The sequence below is a fragment of the Pteropus vampyrus genome, unplaced genomic scaffold, assembly GCF_000151845.1.
Source record: "Pteropus vampyrus isolate Shadow unplaced genomic scaffold, Pvam_2.0 Scaffold208, whole genome shotgun sequence".
Classification (NCBI taxonomy): domain Eukaryota; kingdom Metazoa; phylum Chordata; class Mammalia; order Chiroptera; family Pteropodidae; genus Pteropus; species Pteropus vampyrus.
Genome location: NW_011888989.1, coordinates 2,743,133 through 2,753,595, shown reverse-complemented (window position 1 = coordinate 2,753,595; position 10,463 = coordinate 2,743,133).

Genomic DNA, 10,463 nt, shown 5'->3' with positions numbered 1-10,463 from the left:
GGGACGCGAGGGGCGGGGCAAGGTCGCGCGTGCGCAGCGCGCAGGGGGCGGGGCTGGGCCGGGAGGACGTGAGGCACGCGCACTTTCTCAGAGACGCCCACCCCGGGAACCCGGGCCCTCGCTTTGGTTTCATTTCCCCGCCCGGCCCGGCGGGGCTGGGCAGGGGCATTTCCTACCTCGATGAGCGGGTTTGCCCGCCCCGCGGGCACCTTCCTTCTCTCTACCCAGTCCTGGCTCGTCTTCTGAGTCCTCCTGAAGTCACGCCACCCGGCTGGGGCCCAAGGAACCTCCTCCCTCTGCGGGTCTACCCGTCCTCGTTGCGCAGTTACTCACCTTTGTCTCCCGTTGGATTAAGGATCGAGCTTTTGGCTCCCTCCTCCTTGTCACTCCTGATCTTCCTAACCCTCTCTTTAAAATCTGAAGACCTACGGTGGGGAATAAGGTCTGGGGTCCCCTTTAATCTGACATGTCGAGTCCGCTTTCTTCCGGCTCTGTGGCTCAGCTCTTTGATCCTTTGAGGGGCGTCTTGGTTTATACCGCGCCGAAAGGCAGGGGTTGGTTTCATTCTGCACAGATGAGACTACAAGACATAATTGAATCTAATATTGCCGAGAAGTAAACGGCAACGGCCCACGTATTTGACAGGGTGCAAAACTGATTTATCGTGCTTAGAATTGTTAAATCTTGGGAAACGGGTTGTCAACTTCCAAAAACTGCAAGTGAAACCACGTCGATGACTTCACCCAAATGACGACTATCCAATCGCGCAGTTCTCATACGTGGTTGCATTTAAAACTAAGATTTCCATTTGTCCTCATGGTTAATAGCTGCTGTTGCTGTTATAATTTTAAATTTAGGTTTTACAAGATACGAGTAATTGTAAAGAAAGCAGTTTCATGAAAACTGGTATAGGAACTTTATAGACTATGTCCTTTAAGTTATTGGACGTATCATTTTATGGTGGGGGTGGGCCTACGACTTGAGGGGTATTCATCACAAGAAAACAGACCTCTTCAATTAAAAGTAACCGGTCCAAACTAGGTTTGGGAGTCAGTACAGATTCCTGACAATTCTATGTACAGATTCCATCTGTACATAGATTCAATAGTCAAAATTCATAGAAGTGGTGAGATAATTTTTGGCACTTCCTAAGGTAGTAACTAATATGTTTAGAATTATTTTCAGCAACGTTTAAAATAAAAGAGGCTTTTTTTTGGTTGACCCTGTGTTTACTGGGAAATTCACTTTTAAAAACATTTAAATAAATAAATTATTTTTTTTATTTTGGGAGATTTTGTTTGTTCAAGCGATGCAGTTCAGAGAAGGAAAATGATCTTTTTTGCTCCTTTTAATTTGGTGGGGTTTTTTTATTCATTTAAAATTTTCATAACCTACTTTACTTAAATGACAATTTTTTTGTTTGTTTCGTTTCCTGGAATTCATGTATGTATAACTGACCATTGTTCTAAGCTGCCTAATACAGGGGCAGGGAGTATTCTGATTACAAAATGGGCTTTGTTTATGATACCATTTTTGTTTTTAGAAAGGAAAATAAACTTTGATCTTACAGTATTTGAGTCGAACTTGAAGTTTTAAGATGAGAAAGTTTAATATCAGTGTGAATAAAGTGTCAATATTACATCGACATTGCTTATTAAATGTAGAAATATTCATTAAGGCCTGTACACATATTAGTGACTTAAACCCAGACAGCAATTTCCAGAGGAAAAGAGGAAAATGAAGTCATGTTACCAATAGAAAATCACCATTTGCCTAAGATAGAATTAGATATACTCTGTATGTAACTACATGTTTAAGCAGGACCAATTTTGAATTAGGGTTTAAAACTATGAAGTTAACACCCACCAAATACAAAGTCAAGATTTCAATTTGAAATGACCTTCCTCGAAAGACAATTTAATAGCTAGTATTTAGTATATCTAGTAGCATGTAAAAAATCTGAGACTTTCTCATGGGTCCTCGCAGCATGATAAATAATGTCTAGTACAAAGACTCAAACGGGCCCTGTCACTTCATTCAAGACCCTGGGTTAATCTATCATTCCTACCAAATAGCCAGTCAAGCAGGGTGAATTGGGCATCCAGCTCCTTGTTTATATCCCGTAGAGTGCTATATAATGTATGCCTGCAACCTATACATTAGATCAGGCAAAGTGGATGTTACTGCACCATTCTTATTTCCACATTCCCTTCCGGACAGCCTTTGGTGCACTTTTGTATTTCTAAGTTGCCTCAAAATTCAAATCTTACCTGATTTCACCTCAGGAAAAAACACTGAAATGATAGATGTGGACTCACCCATCTGCAACTCCTGACGATGGTCAATGGTGGTATCCATCACCCTTTATGACTTCCTCTATCCTTACCAAGCAACAGCAATTGTTACAAAGACAAACGTAAAAGAAGAACTTTTTAATTTAGTAAGACCTTTTTCTTATTCAAATTTCCATGGCCCTTTGGGGACCTCCCAGAGTTCTAATTTCCTAAGGAAAAGGCCTCATCTACAGAAAGACACAGGTCTTCATCAATCCTATTATCAGTGCTACCCACACCTGAAGCATTCTTTATGACTCAGTCTGCCGGGTCCTCTACAGTCACATTAAGACACAGAAAGCTTCTGAGTCTTAATCTAAAAGCACTAGAGTGATAGAATAACTGTAACCCTACCTACAGGACAAATTAGTGCATGTACATGGATTGTTCATAGGCATTGCATTGCAAAATGTTCTTGTATACTTTCTGTGGTGTCCTTGTGGTCTGACTGTGTTATGCTATCCTAACTAAATATTTGCCTGGGCAATCCTGGCTTCAGTATCTATCTAATGTTAAACTCTCTTGAAATCTCATATCTTGCATGGCCAGTCTCAGTTTCCAACTTTTATTAATCATGTTTTTGGTTTCCATTATATCTAAACTTTTTTTTTAAATTTCAACCAAATAAAATGGGAAATAAAGGTAGAAAGCAAAAAGAAAAGTTTTGAATTCATGTTTAAAAGTAAGGTAAATGTGGATGTACATGTTTTGATGCTATGTGTGGGGATTTAGGTGTTATAAATTTTGCTGGTGGCTATTTTGTTTAAGACTCAATGGCCAAAATCAATGACTGATAGAATGATACGGAAGTATGAGATTGTCAAGATCTTTTAATGCAGTGTTTTCCCATTTTGCTCAGCAGTTATTTCAAAGGTTTACCTCCCTACTCCAACTCCTTGCCTCCGAACAAGTCCCTCACTCTCAGCAGATGATAGAATCCCCTATGTTAGTATGAAAAACCAAGAGGAAACTTCTAAACAATAAAAACTATGAGAGCTGAGATCTGGTCTTATTTAAAAATCTATTCTTAGAGCCAAGTATAGGGCCAAGCACATAGAAGGGGTTCAGTAAATATTGAATGAATGAAGGAGCAACTTCTATCATCAACAAAAGCAGGATGGGCCGTGTGGTAGATGGCTTTGTTTGCCCATATTCAAAGCCCCTCTCTATTGTATTATTTGCCCATATTCATTGTCTCTCTCTACCGTATCATTTACTCATATTCATCATCCCTCTCTTATGTCTCTCTTCTGTTGGCCTCAGACATGATCATGAGAGTTGCTTTAGCCATGAAATGTTAACTGAGGTGATGAGCATCACTTCCCAGCAGAACCTTTAAGAGCTCATGCATGGTTTGTCATTCTCTCTTTTCCTTCTGCTGCAAACTGAAGTTCCAGATAGGGGCTGGTCCACATGCTTAAATCCTGAAATGTGGACAACACAAAACTGAATCAGAGCCAGCTGGCACAGGACATGTCATGTGAATGAGAAATAAACCTTTCTTGTTGTAAGCCATGGAGATTTTGGAAGTTGTTACCACAGCATAACCAGGTTTATCCTGACAGATATAGCTCTCCCCCTACATGTTTTTATTTTTTCTCCAGGCTCAGGAAAAGAAGTGTCTCTCCTTCTGCCCCAAGTTAATCTCTCACACCTGTCAGCCAGGTCCATCCCACACCTTCCCCTCCCCTTCCTTACCCATCTCCTTAAGTCCTGTTCATTGGTCATCACCCCTCTCATTTCTAGACCTTCAGACACCCCCTTTGTCTTGATTTCTTCTTGGTGTATAAACATAACTGAATTTCATCTTAAACAATAAAACCAAAAAACTCCCTTTTCCAGTTATCACATTTCACAGATATTGGCTAGTAACACCAGAAAAAAAGTTTCTTCATTTAACCATTATCCTTTTTGATTTTCCATCTGACAGCAGGGTAAGAGTGTTTTCTCTAAAGGAAGTCTGAACCACCGTCTACCTGCTATGGAACTTGGCTGTAGGTCCCCAAAGAAACTACCTGTTAACTACCTTAAAATTTTTCTGGGCTTGAGCTAGATACCCCTTTCTTTTTCAGTGGTGAATTTCCTGTTCCCCTATAGCACCTATTAGTCAGAAATAAGGAAACATTTTGTATTCCATCTTCGTCTAGGGGTGTTGATCATATCATCCTGGGACCAACTATCAGTCTCAAAGAGCTTTCCCCATTTTTTCATGAGAAGCCAAGGTGCTCCTCATACATAGAGGGAATCCTTGTGGTCTGCTGTGAAATTTAGAGTTCTCAAGTTGGGCATGGGGACTGGATGCCTCAAAGACACTGGTCCAGAAATAGTTCTAGTAGGTCACTCAAAGCTGATCAAGCTATAGAAGACCATGGAACACTAAATAAACTTACAAGCAACACATTGGTTTCTTCAAGCGAAAATTTAGAGAATTACAATGGGAAATAAACCTGACTCGACAGTGAGATCCTGTTATCTATATAGCAGGTTCCTTCTGAAAACCAGTTTACATAGCAACAATTTGTTTGACAGATACAGAAAAAACACTGAATGTTAGATGCTCTCAAAAGATATCTCCATTAAGCCATCTAAGCATTGAATATTAGCTTTCTTTATTCTGGGGATATTTCTGTCAAGGTTAGGGCTGTTGGTCTCCTAGAATCAAAACGCCTTCCTCTTGGATAGTATCAGAAAACAGTGACAAATTCCACAGGTTGCAGTTGGATGTGCCAGGCAAGTTACAATGTAGTTTCATTTTACATTAGAGACATTTGAGCCACATTCTTGACATGGGGATTGGTCATCCTCCAGCTCTACCAATAACACATTTGTAAGCTGTCTGTACTTTTTGGTGTTATGATTTCTGTTTTTACCTTCAGAAGATGATCTTTTTCTAATTCTAGCCCCACATTCTGGATATTCTCATACAATTCTTCATGTGCCAACAATATTCAAATTTTAAGAATGACTTTAAAGCTGAGTACCAGAACCATCACATTTACTAAGAATTCACAAGGTTCTTCACAGTGAAATTATTCAAACTAATTATTCATGTGTGTGATGTACTGAAATGTGATGACTTACATAATATGGGAGGGCATAAGTACTTCATAGGCCTTAAATTCTAATTAGTATATGAATATGTGTTAAAAATCAAAGAAGAAATACATTTATACAGAATTACACATTTAGAAGTTTGTATTATTTTTAATCTTGTAACAAAGTCTGTGCTGACAGGTAAAAAATGGGTAGCTGGAAAATTATGCAATAAATTTGATGATATAACTTAATCATTATGCATGCCATATTAATTTTTTAATTAAACAGTATTGAATGCATGAGTTATCTTGAATATAGAATTCAGAAGTATATATAGGGTTAAAAGTATAAGTTGATTTTTATGTTCTGGCTTGCTATAAATTTCTGTTTTTTAAATATCAATGGGTGTTGACTTTTCTAAAATACTATTTTGGTATCTACTGACAAATCATGTGGCTTTTCTCCTTTAATCTTTCAGTGTAATAAATTACATGGGATGATTTCCTAATATTAAATGGAACTTATTTACTTAGAATAAACCCTATTTCCTCATGTTGTGTTATTCTTTAATTATATTGCTATATTCAATTTGTTAATATACTTTTGCAGGTGTGTTCAGAAATGACATTAGCCTAGAGTTTTGTTTTTCTTTTTCTTATACTATATCTTTGTCTGGTTTTAGTATTAGAATTATACTAATCTCAAAGATGAGTTGAAAAGCTTTGCATCTTTTCCTGTCTTCTGGAAAAGTTTATGCAACATGAGAATTTTTTGTTAGGAGTCTTTCTGTGAAAGGAATGGTGCATTTATTTTGTTTGTTTCTTTATTTTTAATAACTTTTTTATTATTGAAAATTTCAAACATATACAAACATAGAAGTATGACATAATGAAACTTGATGTACCTATCACCCAGCATCAATAATCCTCAACTTAGAGTCAATCTTGTTAAATCTATTATTTTAAATATTACTTTGAAGCAAATTCTAGATACTACACCATTTCATGTGTTTCAATATGGATCTCTAAGAGATAAATACTCTTTTTAAAATTTTTATTATTATTTTATATTAGTTTCAGGTGTACAGTACATTTGTTAGACATTTATATAATTTATGAAGTGATTCCCTCAATAGCACCTATCTGTCACTACACACAGCCATTACAATAATATTGACTGTATTTCCTACTGGGGTCCCCCACCCTCCCTCTGGCCATGGACCAGATTTGGTCCGTGGCCTGTTAGGAACCTGGTCTCACAGCAGGTGTGAGTGGCAGGGTGGAGAAGCTTCATCTGTATTTTCTGTTATATCATAGTGCTAGCACCACCACCTCAGCTCTACCTCAGAGCATCAGGCATTAGGTTCTCATAGGAGCCTGGGGCCCTGGTGCCAAAAAGATTGGGGACTGCTGCCTATGCTATACTCTAAATTACTGTGACTGTTTTGTAACTATTAATTTGTACTTCTTCATCCTTTCACCTTTTTCACCCAGTTCTGCAACCTCCCACTCCTATGGCAGTCACCAGTTTTTTCTCTGTGTCTGTGAGTCTGTTTTCATTTAGCTTGTTCGTTTCTCTTGTTCTTTGGATTCCGCATATAAGTGAAACCATAGAGTATTTGTCTTTCTCTGTCTGACTTATTTCACTCAGCCTAATACCCTCTAGGTCTATCCATGTAGTTGCAAATGGTAAGATTTCATCATTTTAATTGCTGAGTAATATTCCATTGTATATATGTACCATAACTTCTTTATCCAATCGTCTGTTGATGGGAATTTAGGTTGCTTCTATACCTTGACTATTGTGAGTAGTGCTACTGTGAACATAAGAGTGCATAGATGTTTATGAGCTAGTATTTTGGTTTTGTTTGGATAAATACCAAAAAGAGCAATTGCTTGGTCAAAAGGTAGTTCTATTTTTAATTTTTTGAGGAACCTCCAAACTGTTTTCCATAGTGGTTGTATTAATTTGCAATCCCACTAACTGTATACAAGGGTTCCCTTTTCTCCACATCCCCACCAACACTGGTTGTTTTTTGATTTATTGATGACAGTCAATATGACAGATGTGAGGTGACATCTCATTGTGGTTTTAATTTGTATTTCTCTGATGATTAGTGACCCTGAATATCTTTTCATACATCTATTGACCGTCTGTATGTCCTCTTTGGAGAAATATCTGTTCAGGTCTTCTTAATTTTTTAATTGGATTGTTTGTTTTTTGTTGTCGTTGAGTTGTATGAGTACTTTATAAATTTTGGATATTAACTCCTTGTCAGATGTATCATAGGCAAATATCTCCTCCAATTCAGTAGGTTGTCTTTTCATTTTATTAATGGTTTCCTTTGCTGTGCAAAAACTTTTTAGTTTGATATAGTCCCATTGTTTACTTTTCTTTTGTTTCTCATTTCTGAGGAGATATATCAGAAAAAGTTACTAATAGCAATAACAGAGAGTTTACTGCCGATGTTTTCTTCTAGAAGTTTTATGGTTTCAGGTCTTACATTTAATTCTTTAATCCATTTTGAGTTTATTCTTGTAGATGATGTAAGAAGGTGGTCTGGTTTCATTTTTTTGCATGTCTCTGTCCAGTTTCCTCAACACCATTTGTTGAAGAGACTGTTTTTACCCCATTGTGTATTCTTGCCTCCTTTGTCATAGATGAAATGACCATATAGGTGTGGGTTTATTTTGGTGCTCTGTATTCTGTTCCATTGATCTATGTGTCTGTTTTAATACCAGGAAGAATCAACATCGTTAAAATGGTGACTATAGCAATCTATAGATTCAAAGCAATCCCTTTCAGAATATCGATGGCATTTTTCAGAGAACTAGAACAAATAATCCTAAAATTTCTACGGAACCATAAAAGATCCAGATTAGCCAAGGCAATCTTGAGAAAGAACAGTTGGAAGTAGCATACTACTTGATATCAAACTATGCTACTAGTCTATAGTAATCAAAACAGCATGGTACTGGCATAAAAACAGACACATAAATACTCTTTATTAAAACATATCCACAGTACTGTTATCAAACAAAATAATAATTACTTAAATAAAATCAGTGCTCAAATTTCTAATTGCTTCATAAATCATCTTTTACAATTTCTTTAGAAAACCTCACTGAGTTTTTGTTTAGTAACCCTGCAGTCTTTATGTTGGGTTTCCATGAGAATCGTATAGGTTTCTTAAACGGAGCAGCCTGTGTTACTTGGAACAATTTTCCTCAACAAGCCTCAAGCTACTTCTTGCGCCCATGCATGTAGGGAAAGCTTCAGCCCAGAGTAGGTGCATATTAACACAAGCAAGTATCAGTGGCCCCGGCAGGGCTTGACCTCAGGAAAGTCTACTTTTAGGTCTCCAAAGGGCATAGTCCCAATTGTTTGCACCCCTGGATTGGATTTTGGCCTTTGGCCAGCATTGTTTCATGCACAAGTTTCACATCTAGCACTGATATGGGCACACAGGGTTGAGAGCTTGGGTATCTGGAAGCTCTCACCAGCCTTCCTTTCTCCTGGTTCCCCCTTCACTTAAGGCCCATTGTTCTTCTTCCTTGGTATATTTTGGGGACAGAGGCAATTCTGGTGCTAGGGGAACCTTGGAGACTGGCTCAGGACCCATTGTGGCACTTGGTTGGGTGGCAGCCTCCTTAGTTGCTTGGTCTGCCAGTCGATTTTCCCTACTGACAGGGTCAGTTCCTCTCTGGTAGCCCTTGCAGTGAATGACTGCCACTTGAGAAGGCTTCCAGACTGCTTCTAACAGTTGAAGGATTTCTTCTTTGTTCTGGATTTCTTTTCCTCCTGCCATTAGTAGTCCCCTCTCTTTATAAATGGCTCCATGTACATGCAAAGTAGTAAAGGCATACCTTGAGTTGGTATAGATATTGGCCCGTTTCCCTTCAGCCTGCCTCACCGCCTGGATGAGTGCACATAGCTCGGCCCTCTGTGCCTACCAGCTCTGTAGCAGAGCCTCAGCTCTGATCACCTCATCTATAGTTGTTATTGCATAGCTGGCTTTGCGCTGTCCTTCATGGATGAAGCTGCTCCCCTCGGTGAACAATACCAGTTACGGGCTCTGAAGAGGAACGTCAGTCAGGTACGAAGAGGTTAAAGTCCCGTGTCACATCTGTAGTCCTAATGCTGGGGCACTGGTCAAAAGTCTCTTTATTTCTCTGAAAGTCTTTTCTTGTCTGGAGCCCCATTCCAGGGGGTCTTTACCGGATCCAGCTGTAGCCTGGTACAGTGGCTTGGCAAATTCAGAGAAACATGGTATCCAGATCCAGCAGAATCCAGCAGCCTTTAGGAATTCATGACCCCTTTCTTAATGTTTGACCAAGGTATTGAACGAATGGCTTGTTTCCTTTCATGTCCAAGTGCCCGATGTCCTTCTGAGATGATGAACCTAAGGTATCTAACCTCCTGTTTGCAGATTTGAGCCTTCCTCCATGACGTCTCATATCCCATGGTAGAGAGTAGGGACAACAAGGCTCTAGCACCTTTCTAGCAGTCTTCTTGGATGGAGTTAGCCAGCAAAAGGTCATCTACATACTGCAGTAGAGTGCCTCCGGGGAATTCAGCAAGATCTGTGGCCAGTGCTTCGCCAAACAGGGTGGGTGAGTTCTTGAAGCCCTGTGGCAGTTGAATTCAAGTCAGTTGTGTCTTTCTCCCAGTGTGTGGGTTCTCCCACTCAAAGGCAAACAAAGGCTGGCTGGCTGGCGATAACCAGAAGCAGAAGAAGGCGTCTTTGAAATTGAGGCAGGTGAAACAGCTTGGGCAGGTAAGAGACTCAGGAGGGTGTACAGGTTTGGGACCACTGGATGGATGGTGCCCACTGCATTGTTGACAACGCGGAGGTCCTGGACGGGGTGGTAGTTGTTCCCTCCAGGCTTCTTAACCGGAAAGAGTGGAGTGTTCCAAGGTGACTGACACTCAACTAGAATGCCAGTATCGTGCAAATGCTGGATGTGGTCCCGAATTCCCAAGTGTGCTTCCTGTGGCACTAAATATTGCCTTTGTGTGACAAGAGTGGCTCCTGGCCTCAGGTCTACCTCGCTGGGTGTGTGATCTTTGGCCGGACCTGGAGCCCCCCTTTCC